Source organism: Gossypium arboreum, chromosome 3, assembly GCF_025698485.1.
Source record: "Gossypium arboreum isolate Shixiya-1 chromosome 3, ASM2569848v2, whole genome shotgun sequence".
Classification (NCBI taxonomy): Eukaryota; Viridiplantae; Streptophyta; class Magnoliopsida; order Malvales; family Malvaceae; genus Gossypium; species Gossypium arboreum.
The window spans coordinates 54,153,410-54,166,524 of record NC_069072.1 but is presented as its reverse complement, the minus strand read 5'-3'; the positions used below and the strand labels follow the sequence as shown (position 1 = coordinate 54,166,524).

General features: G+C 32.3%; 1 long non-coding RNA gene across 1 annotated transcript; it reads left to right on the top strand.

Moving 5' to 3' along the window:
• Positions 1–9,623: 9,623 nt before the first annotated feature.
• Positions 9,624–11,193, top strand: LOC108474628 (uncharacterized). The gene is made up of 2 exons (XR_001869911.2): positions 9,624–10,035; positions 10,803–11,193. It is a non-coding gene; the product is annotated as an uncharacterized LOC108474628 (long non-coding RNA).
• Positions 11,194–13,115: the final 1,922 nt, after the last annotated feature.

Here is a 13,115-nt window from a genome sequence, read left to right as displayed (position 1 = left end):
TATTTCGGAGATGAGTTACCTTGATTTGGCTACGGGCCATGGTATAGGTACTTTGGGGATAAGTTACCTTGATTTGGCTTCGGAGCATGGTATAGGTACTTATCGATTGAGATCCTTGAGTATCCGATTTCTATTCTGAATGGTTCAACAGGTAAATGAAAGATGTGGTTGAGTATGAGATTGGTACGAGATGGTACAGGTACGTACGGTAATGAATTGAGCATTAAAACTATGGAATTGATGACTTCCTTCGTAAGTTATGTGAATGACCATTTAATAGCCTTGAGATTTAATAGAATTGTTGTATATCGTTTTCTATTATTTGGATAATGAATGAATGGTGATAGTTGTTCATTGTTCACATACGGGCTTACTAAGCTATGAAGCTTACTTCGTGTTATTTTTCTATGTTTTATTGTGAATCAAGGCTAGCTTGGATCCGGGAGTCGTTGGGAACATCATCACACTATCAAATGTCTAAGTTGGTACTTTTGGATTATACATTGTTGGCATATGGCATGTATAGGCTAAATGTCGTAGTTTAGTTGTGATCATAGCCATGAGATTTGGCTTGTAAATGATGTTAATATTGATGTGTGTTTGGCTATTAGAAATGGCTTATAAATATATATGTTTTGGTTTGTACATATATAGCCATGAGTGATAGCTTATTTTGGTATGTTTTGGTATGAATGTGGTTATGGTTTATAGATGCTCAAATGGTTGTGTGAATTATGGTAAATGAACCATATTATTTTGAAATTGTTTTGGCTAAGTAAATGGTAGAAATTTGAGAATTGGAATAGATGAAATTATAATGGTTGATGATTTTGCCTTCCTAATTGTATGATGAAATGGTACCATTTTGCCTTTTGTAGGTGCATGGAAGTTGGGGTGACAAATTGGCCTTGCAAATGGCCTATTTTTTGTCTACACGGGTAAAGACACGGGCATGTGTCTCAACCGTGTATGACACACGGTCATGTTACACGGCCGTGTGTCCCCTGGTGATGAAATTAAATTGAAGTCCGTATACTCCACACAGTCTCACACACAGGCGTGTGACTGGCCGTGTGGTACAAGTCAGTATATCCCCTAATTGGCACACGGCCTAGCACACGAGCGTGTGACTTGGCCATATTGCATAAGTCAGTATACCCTCCAAATTTCACAGGCTTGAGACACTGGCGTATCTGGAGCCATGCGAGGTACACAGCCTATTCACACGGGCATGTGACCCTTGTATGGTTGAAATTTTTTTCTAAGTTTCCAAAATTTTCATATGTTATCGATTTAGTCCCGAACCACTTCTAAAGCATGTTTAAGTCCCCATAGGCCCTTATAAGGGACAATGTGATTGTGTTGAATGATTTATGAGATTGAATGATTTATGTTTGATAAATGTATGCTATATGTTGTGAATTGATCTCGTAACCCTACTTCTACAACAGATACGAGTTGGGGGTGTTACATTATTTTTCTAAGTCTTACATACACTGAAGGGCTCGAAACCTTACCAGTTTACTGGTTTCTCTAATTTTCCAGATTAAACCTCTCGATTATCACTCCATGCAGAGCTTCCTCGTATGCATCTCCTCCAAGAGCTTCTAAGGAAGAAGTTGAAGAAAAAAAACAAAACAGACTGGAGAAGAAGTCTCTCGAGAAGTCATTTCTCAGCTATTTATAGCCCTTCCTGCACGATCCCTAACCCTACAACATCCACCCATTCATAATCATTTTGTCCCCCACTATGGAACACGATGGTTCTAATTCTATTGATTTAGATTTAAATTTAGATTCTAACCATGTGACAGCCCTAATGTGGCCCTTGTCGGGAAGTGATTTCGGGGCCACAAAACCGAGTCATAAAAAAATAATTAGCTGTCATATTTGATGCTTATTATATGTATATATGCATGTGTGAAAATTTTATATGTGAATTTTGTTTAATTGTAGGTGAATTTTAGTAAATAGGACTTATGTGAGAAAATTTAGAAATGTGCTAGGCAAATGTAAAGTGGCCTATTAATGCATGTTATAGAAATGGTGGGTTTGCATGTCAAATTGCCCAATATTTGAGCTAGTGGTAGGCCATGCTATGGGGCATAGCATATTTTAAGCATGGTGTGCTAATGTGGTATGTAGGAAACAATAAAATAAAAAGCTAGTAATAAAGAAATGGAAAAAGGAAAATGATGAAAACAAAGAAAAAAATGTCCATCCTTTTTCATTCTTCTTGACCGAAATTCAAAAGGAAAGAAAGGAGGAAATGTTGAAGAGATTCGGCCATGCTTGTAGCTAGGTTAAGGTAAGTTTGATGTTGTTCCATGAGATTCATGCATATTTTTATGTTAGTTTGAGTTCTACCTAGCCCATGGTTTAAATCTTGCTATGTGATGAAGATGATACTCGACCATGGGTGTTGTTTTCTTGGTTCTTTGTTTGTTTCATGCTAAATCTAGATGAACAATGGGGTTGTCATTTAGGTTAAGATCAAAGAAATTAATCTTGTTAAAACTTTGAACTAATAATGCCCATATGTGTGATAGCGAACATAGACTTTGTTTAAAGTCTTGGTCAAAGGCAGTTAAGTGTTTTGGAAATGATTAAGCTAGGTGTTTGATCTTTTGGTTCGACATAGTACATAAAATGTTCTTTGGATGGAGAAAAATTGACCAGACAAGATGTGTGCTAAGGCGAATATAATTTTGTATATTAATGAGTAATGCATGTGTTGAATTGATGGAATGGAGAGGATGCTTTAATAGTGCATATATGTGTATTAGCCAAGTTTTGAACTTGAAACAAAATGGTATTTGGTCAATACAAGTGACTATACTTGTAGAATGTATTAAGTATGCAATCGGCCTCAACATAGACATGCATGTTCGGCTACACGAATGAATGCATAGATTGATGTTGTACATTCGGCTATAGGTAAGCATAATGATGATCCTATCTTGACTTAGACAATCGGCTCAAGGAGAATTTGTTAAGTGCTTAGTTAATTGATATTAGGTTAATGATGTGTGTATTTGGTCATAAAGGTGCACATGAGGAAATGTTTGATTAATTGTACTAAATTGCTCAACGTGATTAAAAATGCCTATGACCATTTTGTATTTGAGCTAAAGGTGGCCATATGACCTATCAAACTCCTTGTCATATTCGGCCATAAGCAAGCACAATGAGACTTTAATAAGTTAAATTTGTTTGAATTAGCTCAAGAGCTTAGAGGACCACAGTTGGATAAGGGAAAGGAAAAAGTGATCGAATAGCCGCGAAATTGTTCGACCACCTCGAGGTAAGTTTTGAGTAATGGAACTTAGATTATGATTCGATTAGATTATGTCACAAGCAAATCAAAATCATGCTCTTTGTATGTGGCTATTAGTCGAAATTTGTAAGTGTGATAAGTGTCTTGTGTTTGAGCTTTGGTAATGAAAATGAAATATGGATGTGTCATGATTTATTGATATATGTGCATGGTTATTGAATGATATTCGGGCTAAGTCCCGAAGGCTTTTGTGCTAAGTGACTATATCCGGACTAAGATCCGAAGGCATTTGTGCGAGTTACTATATCCGGGCCAAAACCCGAAGGCATTTGTGCTAGCAACTATATCCGGGCTAAGTCCCGAAGGCATTTATGCTAGTGACCATATCTAGGCTAAGACCCGAAGGCCTTGTGCGACTGGTTATATCCGGCTAAATCCCGAAGATACTTGGGTTGGGAATGAGCGATCTTGCTGTAATAATTTCAATTAATACGCTCGTAAAATCCCAACAATGAGGTATGTTTTGTACATGCATTGGATTAATTGATTCCTTTTAAGTAGTATTCGCTCAGTCGATTAATGAACTTCCGACCTTCGGCTAAGTTGATCTTTTGTGTGTGAATATAAGGGTTGGTAATGTGAAGTAAGTATGATATTGAGAATTCGTGCATATGAAATTATCTGTTTAGCCATATGAATGCTACATTTTAGTTGTGTCTAATTTTATGGCTCAAAACTTACTAAGCATTAAATGCTTACTCCATTTCTTTGAACCTCTATTTTATAGATTTTGGTTCGTCAGCTATCGGACTCGGGATTATTGAAGTCGAAGTCGCCCACACTATCAAAGCCCCTTTTGGTACACTTTTGGTTGAACTTTGAAATGGCATGTATAGGACTACCCTTTTTGTTGTTGGTCATGTACCCTTGGGTTTTGTATAAATTTGGATAGCCATGCGAAAATGGCTTAAATATACTTTGATCATAACATTATAATCGTTTTGTATGTTGTTCGTTGAGAGGTATGGAAATGTTTGGTAACGATTAGCCATTGGAATGGTTAATCATGATCATTTTGGTGCTATGTATGACAACCTCTAGTTGATTCATGGAAAACCATGAAATAGGAAAAGTTTACCTTAAAAACAGATGCTGACAGCAGCAGTGGTGTGGATTTGAAAAATCACTAAAAATAGTAGGAATGAAATTAAATAGTGAATAAATTATGTAATCGAACCTTGATGAATCTATTTTCATATGGAAGAAACGAAACGATCATATGAGTCGTATGTTAAGAGATATTTAAGTTTTCGTGAAACAGGCCAGAACGGTTTCTGGATTCCCTGTTCCGACTTTGGAAATTCATTATAAATTAAGCAGAGATAATTAGAAGTTATGCCATATATGTATAGATTCCTTTTCGAGTCTAGTTTCTATAGAAACAAACGGCATCAGTATTGAAGCCCTGTACAGGGAGATGTCCAAGTCGTAATGTGTGAAGGTCGGAGTAGTCAAACCCTGAAACAGGGGAGAATTTAACTAATAAACTGTACTAATTGGCTCGACCAAAAATTCTAGAAAACAATTTGTAGATTTATATATGAGTCTAGTTTCAGGAAAAATTTACGAAACTGGTTTTCGAGTTTTGAAACTCAAGATATGATTTTTAAGGCGACAGTGATGCAGTAACCCGTTTGTCTGGAATTTTTTTTTTAAATGGACTGTGGAAATAAATTTATTATGTCTGTTAGCACCTCGTGTTCGACTCCGGCAACGGGCTCGGGTACGGGGTGTTACAAACCATGCTACATTCATTTCTATCTTTTCCTAATTTTTCAATGAACATAACCAGTTTGCAATCTCTTTCGGTTTAACCCCTAAATGTTCTAAATTTCTGAGTTTAAAGGAATTCGGGTGTGACAGGCCATATTTTTCCTTTTGAAAAGATAGAAATTATAAAGTTCAAACCTTGTCTTTAAAAGGTTCAATGAGTGAATCTTGGAAATCCTTAGTTGTGGTAAGCTAAGGTAGTGAAGGTAGGCAATTAGGGTCGAACCACTATAAATTCTTGAGTCCTCTTTGATTGTCATTTTTTCTTTAAATTTTTAAAACATCAATTCACCCCTTTGGTGTATATTGAGCTTAAATTGATTATCGTTGCTTATGTAGCGAGCTGAAAACATTGGATCATGCATTATTCTTTTTTCCCCAAAGCTACTAAGGTGTGGGATTCACTGGGCTTTAATGTGGAAATTGTCACTGTTGCTAGTTTTATAGAAGGTTGCTTGTCTGGTAAATATGGCAATGACACTACTGGCTCAAAGAGGCGAATATGGATAATGTGACAACCCGAATTAGGGCCTAATCGGAATAGTGGTTTCGTGACCACAAATCCGAGATAGAAATAATTGTTTTATAATTATTTTGGGGTTTATGATATGATTGCATGATTGTGTGAAGATTTCGTGATGAAATTCTATGCCTAAAGTGCTTAAATTGAAAGTAGGGACTAAGTCGAATAAGTTGCAAAATTTGCATCCCGGAAGTTTTTAGTATGAAATTGTTTTGGTATATTAATTAGGAGGTCTTAAATAGCAATTTGACCAATTTTAAGTTCATGGACAAAATTAGGACATGGAAGGAATTTTGAAAGTTTAGTAAGGAGGGCATTTTGGTCATTTGGATATTAAATGAAATAAAATGGGAAAAATAACACAAAATTGATCATCATCCTCCTTAGTTGCTGCCGAATTCTCCTCTCTCCATAGCTAGGGTTTCTTCAATTTTCAAGCTCCATAGTAAGTGATTTCAAGCCCGCTTTTAATGTTCTTTACGTTTTGGAATCCGGAAGCTCGATTAAGCTTATGCTAGTAATAATTTAACCTAGGGTTCATATTGGGAAAAATACCCATAGGTGAAATTTGTGTATTTTGATGTTTTATGATAGAATATGAGGTTTTAAATTATGTTAAATAACTTGTGCTACTCGGTTTTAAGTGAAAACGAGTAAAACAACATAATCGGTAAAAATACCTATTGTTCATAACTATATGATAGAGTGAGAATTTGATGTTGTTGTAGAAGAGAAAATGTTTAGCATATCATAAAACATAAGAATAAGGGCTGAAATTAAATTCCGAGCCTAGGGGCAAAATTGTAATTTTGTAAAGTTAGGGGCAAAAATGTAATTTTTCCATGATGTGATTTTGGATTGAAATAAATAGTATGAGTATTAAATGAGCTAAATGTGTTATTATAGATCAAGAAAGGCGGAATTGATCTCGAGCAGGGAAGGAAAAAGTTTTGGACTAAATTGCAAAATTTCCACATTTTGCACCAAGGTAAGTTGTATGTAAATATTACAATAATTTCATGTACATTCTTATATTTTAGCCTATTATATAAATATACTAGCTGATGTTAAAATATAAATCGACTATTGGAAGAATGGAAATAAATATAGAGAGAGATCCGGTTGAACATTGAGAGATCGAATGAAATAGAGGAGCATAGCTAGGTCACATGTATGATCTTGAGTGCACATCATGTGTACAAGAAAGCTACTGAGACACCTTGTAGTAGCTAGGTCACATGTGTGATACGATATGTATCCCATGTAGACAAGAGAGCTACGTGAAAGATAAATGTAGCTAGGTGCATGCGTGATTCCAAGTGAAGGACACCATGTAGACAAGAGAGCTACTGAAACAAATCGGCTAGGTCGCATGAGTGGTACTAAGTGTTCACCATGTGTACAAGAGAGCCGAACTAAATGAAGTATGATGGTGGGGATGTGTCTTGAAACCATTAAATATCGAGGATTGATCCGAATTGTTCAACGGGATGGTTTTGTGGTGATATTGTGGTTTGGACCTACACTTTTGGTGAATGAAATGTGGTGAAAATGATTTGTGGTATATACATATATAAGATAAAATGAGGTTAGCATAAAGAATGTGTGAAAGAGTGAAATTAGCATTAAAACTGTTTTTAGATGGTAGCAGTGACGTGATTTTGAAAAATCACCAAAAATAGGAGGAATATAATTAGAAGTTGAATGAGATGTGAAATTAAAGTTTAATGAGTCTACTTTCATGTAAAAGAAACAGAGCAAGCAAAGGAATTCTATATTTTGAGATATTTACAATTGTATGTGACTTGCTCAGGATGAATACGTGATCCCTGTTCCAACTTTGAAAAATTATTAAAAATTGTACAAAGCAAATTAAGAAATATAGTTTACATGCCTAAATTCCTTATTGAGACTAGTTTTAAATGAAACAGACTTCAGGGTTGTTTGAATTGTGTACTGAGAGAAATTCAATTCGTAGTGAACAGAGGTCAGATCAATCGAGCTGTGTAACAGGGAAACTTTAACTAATAAACTGTACTAATCGGCTGAACCAAAAATTATAGAAAAAAATTAGCAAAAAGCTTTATGAGTCTAGATTCAGGAAATTTTACGGATTTGAATTTGAGTTTTGTAACTCGAGTTATGATTTATTTAGTGAATATGACGCTTATGAGACAAGCTTAATCAAAGTGGAATGAATAGTGAAGTTAAAGTAGATATACTTGAATTGTTGTGTAAACATGTTAGATTCTTTAATTAGTATTTACATACTTACTTACTAAGCTATAAGCTTACTTTGTTTCTCTCTTTTGTCTTATAGTGTCCTCCGGCTTGCTCGGGAGTTAAGGATCGTGAAGATCTACCCGCACTATCATACTTTAGGGTATTTGAACTAAACGTTTTGAATTATGGCATGTATAGTAGGCTTAATTATTTTGTTACGTGTCATATTTGTCTAGGTTTAAAATATTAGTTCTGATTACTCGACCACTACTTTGTACAAGCCATTAAAGTTGGCTAATATTGTTCAAGACATATGTTATACGATGCACTATCAAATTGGATGACATATTTATATCTCTGTTATGTTTAATGGTATGTGTTATGTTCGGTAATACCTTGTATCTGTTAAATGACAGTAGCAGGTAAGGGTGTTCTGATTAGGTTATTTTCGAGCTTGATAATCGACGGGTTTATAGAGCTTTGGTTAGCCGTTTGACTAGTATATTAGAATTTGGTATGAAATTGAATTATTGACTTGTATTGAAAAATTAGTTTACTGATGTGTCCTTTTGATGAATTTGACGAAATGTAAACAATGCCACTCTTTGGCTCGGGCAGTTGTGTTGCATGCTCATCATGTTACTTGGAACTTTGTGCCCCCTTGTTTAGGTTTTGCTTTGCTTTCTAATTATGTTCATGTTGACACTAGGTTTAGGACAAATGTTAGGATCGAGCGTATGGGGTAAGCCTATTGACTTAGGGTTAGTTTGTCTTCCTACCCATTTTCAAATTGTTTCTATTTCGTTACTCTCTTTATATTAATATTCTTCTTTAAAAGATAACTAACTTTATGGTGTATTATAATATATACAATTAGAATTATATAAATAGGGTTAAATTATTTGGGATTGTTATGTATCTCTTAATTTGTTTGAAATTATTATGTTTAAGTTGTTAGGTTTAAACAATCTCAAAAGTTCTAATCATATATGTTCTTTTTAACACGATACTTAGAATTATCCATAGCCTCTCCCTAACCCATAAATAGGAAGATAATGCACTTCACTGCACTTGAACCTACATCCTCCTGCATTGGCAATAATGCCCATGCCAATCGAACTAAGACTCAATCGACAACTGTTAGGTATATTTAAATTGTTGTGAAATTGTTATGTTTAATTTATTTTGTATTTATTTATTGTTAATTATAAATAAATTTTATTTAAAACTACTTTTTTTATTCATATTGGGATTTTTGCAGGATATTTGACATATAGTTGAAAATGTTAAATTGATTTTTCACAAATTGTTATCTAACTTGTAACTTTTTTTTTTTGGAATTTGTATGTTTATGTTGAGTATATTTATCTTGTTCTGAAATCCTATATTTAATTTGATTAGATTGTTTTTAACTATTTTTATTTTGCATTTATCTATTGTTAATTATGAAAAAAAATATTTAAAATTAGTTTTTCAATTTTATATTATTTCACATATTTAGATTTGAATTTTTGCAGATTAAGATATCTAACGTATAATTGAAAATACTAAATTTAATTTTTTGTAAATTCAAATATTAAAGTAATAACAATATTTAATATAGATTCACATTAGGAAAGAAATACTTGTGTAATTTAGAAATTCAAATTTTAGATAAATTTACGAATTAAAATTTGGATTAAAAATAACGCAAATATCTGACCTCCTGCCCGAGTACATGTGTGATGTGAAAATAATAAAAACGAAAAAAAAAAAAACCCGAATGAGGGACCAAAATGAATGCGGGATAAAAATGGCATATTTATGTTAGAATTTTCCCATATCCTCATACTAACCTAATTATAAAAGCATAGGGATCCCGTCCATTCTCAATACTCTCATGCGCTGCCTCTTCCATTTTCTCTCATCTGTCTCGCAGCCGATCTTCCTAACCTCCCATCCTCCCCATGGCTACCAAAAAAAAAAAAAAACTTAATTCTCTTGCTCCATGAAATGCGTAAAAATAAAACATGATTTCATCCTCTTTGAAAACACTTTAAGAAAAAAACCCTTCAAAACATTATTTTATCCTCTTTGAAAGCACCTAAAGAAAAGCCCTTCTCTTCCACGAGTCCATTCGGAAATATGAGGTTCAAAGCCCTCTTCGTTGCGAAGGTTTTAATACCTGCTGAAACACCATATCGTTAAGTTCTCTTCTCCAACTTTGTTTTTCGTATTTGAAATGTTTTGGTTAAACTTCAGGTTTTAATTGGTTTTCAAAACATCATGCCAACATAAAAACCGAACCTTTGAAAGTAATTTTTGGTTAAACTGCTGAATTTCTTGTATTTTCCGCGCTGTTTGGATACTTGGGTTGTTTTGTTTAATTTTTGCAGGAATAAGCTTTGTGACAACACAGAGTGCATTTTGGTAATTTTTGTGTGTATATTCTCTGATTTATTGTGTGCCTTTCCATATCCCGATTGTGATCTCTATTTGGTGCTCTTCCTTTTCTGGAAAAAATAATAATTAAAATTAAGATTCATTCTAAGAAAAAACAATTTCCTATGCAATGAGAAGTGGGGGCACCAATTGAAACCTAATTCCAAACTGTGAATTTGTCGTAGAACTTGCGCTTTGTAACATGTTAACCGGACCTTGTACATGATTTTGGACTTTTAATATCAGGCCCTTGCCTTGATTCTGCTATTAACTCGTACAGATTTGGACTTCAATTTGGCCTGAAAGTTGGACCGACACTGGAATTTGATTTTTGGACTTGAGTCTCTCTAATTAAAAATTAATTTAAAGAAATAAGAAATCAAAATTTAATTGAATTTATTCGGAGAATCAATATATTACCATCTTTTTTATTTTCAAGTAATGTTTAAGAGCAAATGTGAACTATTTTGGTTTTGTTATAAGCTATAGCTTGCGGGCTCATTCTGAGTATGTGATTTTGGTTTTCAGAGACACGCTCCGTGAGCTTTAGACCTCTTGAGCTGGATTAATCGAGCTTCTATACTTGACGACATGGATGGAATATTTTTTATTTATGATGACAAAACATCAATAGATGGGGATTAAGTTAATTTGGATATTACACATCGCACCTCGAGAATTACTAGAGCATCCAAGAAAAGGGGTTAATTTGCAGAATTTGATTTTGATACTGACAACCTAATTATAGTATTTTGAACTCTGAGGGTAATTATGTTATTATTTTGCTAGAATAAAGTAAGAAAGGCCAAGAATTTCTTTATTTGTAGGAATGGCTGATGACAGAAGGGATGGAGAGAATGATAATATATTTTACCGAATTCTTCTTTAATTATAAAAAGAATTTAGATTAAAAATTAAATTATTATTATGTATTATCTAAAATATTAGTTCAACTAAGAAATCATATAAAATCAACATTATTTTATAAAAAATACAAAAATGGTACAAACACATCAACTACCGAGATTTACATGACAAATTAATTACATATAAAAGCTTATAAAATTGAACAACAATTTAAATACACAACAAAAACACGATATGAATCCACAATTTTTTCCCTAAATTGAATATTATTAAAATTTATATAAAATGAGATGAGTTTAGACATAATATAACATGAACATATATATCATTTTCTAAATTAAATTGTTATAATGGCTTATGCAAAATAAAATGACACAAAATTAATAAAAAATATTAAAATGCATGAAAGTTATATCAAATAAATTTTAGCATGTACATAGGTTCAAAATATATTTGAGTTTATTTTAATTACTCGCTACATCAATTTGCTAAGTCCTTTATATGTGTGTTTTCGTTTATTTTCAAATATTTGATTTTTAAGGGGTCTATTTGATGGTAAAATTGACTCCCTGTGATCAGTTAATATAGTATTAAGATCAAGTATTACAGTAGTATAAAATATATGTTTGAATTGATTCAGGCGGTGAGATAACTTTCAACGGAATGGTGTTTAAAGTTATTTTCATATACTTGTTTGGTATGGGTTTAAATCGTTTTACTTTAATCTCTTATTCTTAATATTGAAAAAAAAAAGTAGTGATATGAGAGTACAAAATAATCATCCAAGACATAACATATGTTTATATATAAGAGAAATTATTTGGTATATTGCATAAGCAAGAACAGGATATATTGCTAGTATATTAAATACTCATCCTATATGATACAAAATAAAATATTAAAATTTTATTTATATTAAAAAAAGAAAATATTTGGTATACTCTAAGTGGAGATTTTAGACACCAAAAGGAGGATTAAAGGTTGAAATATTTAAAAAAAAAAAAAAGGAAGGGGGCAGATGCCAATTTTTTAAAGTTACTTGTGGAATAAAAGAAATACAATTATTATCAAAAAATTATTAAAATTAGGGATGAGTATTTGATCGAATCGAATAAAAAAATTTTCAGTTAATCGAGTTGACAAATCTTATTTTATGATCCTAACTCGATTTGAAATTTTCTTGAATTGAATCAAATATATTTGTTTGAGTTAAACTAAAACAATGACTTCGGGCCCTTATAACCACTGCCACCCAGCATAATCAAATTTACCCACCGTAATTAAATTTGTTATTAACTTTCATCCTCTCATAATTTATTCTCTCATAATTTATTTATTAATATTTTATATACAAGTTAGCATCTTTGCTTGCTTAGTTGTTTCAATTATCTTCGATTCTTGCCACAATGTATTTTGAAATTAAAAATATATTAAATATAAAAAAGTGACTTTTTAATAAAAGTTATTTTAAAGATAAAATATGAAATTGATACCAACAAAAATTTTAATTGAATATTTTATGTCATCATCAATAATTTAATTTTAACAGATATTGAAAAGATTCAATATTATTAAACAACTTAATAATATAAATAGTACAAAATGTGAAATTTAATTCAATAATATAAATAGTAGACATAAATTGAAAAAATTTGGGATTTAAGAGAAAATTAAAATTTTGTAGGAAAGCAAATGGAAAATTTTTTGAAAAGTTTGAGAGAGTAAAAGTTTTGGGAGAAGATAAAAGAAAAAAAAATGTGGGCTTTGATGAAGTTAATTTTTTTGGGAAAGTAAAACGATTTTGACTTCTAAGGAGGAGGTTTAAGGAGAAAGAAAGTAAAAGAGTTAGATATTTAATTTATTCGAATTATTTAAATTAAAAAATTAACTAAATTTGAACACGAAATTAGAAAAAAATCGAGTTGATTTGATTAACTCGATTAATTTAACTCGAATAATTCAAAATTTAAATTT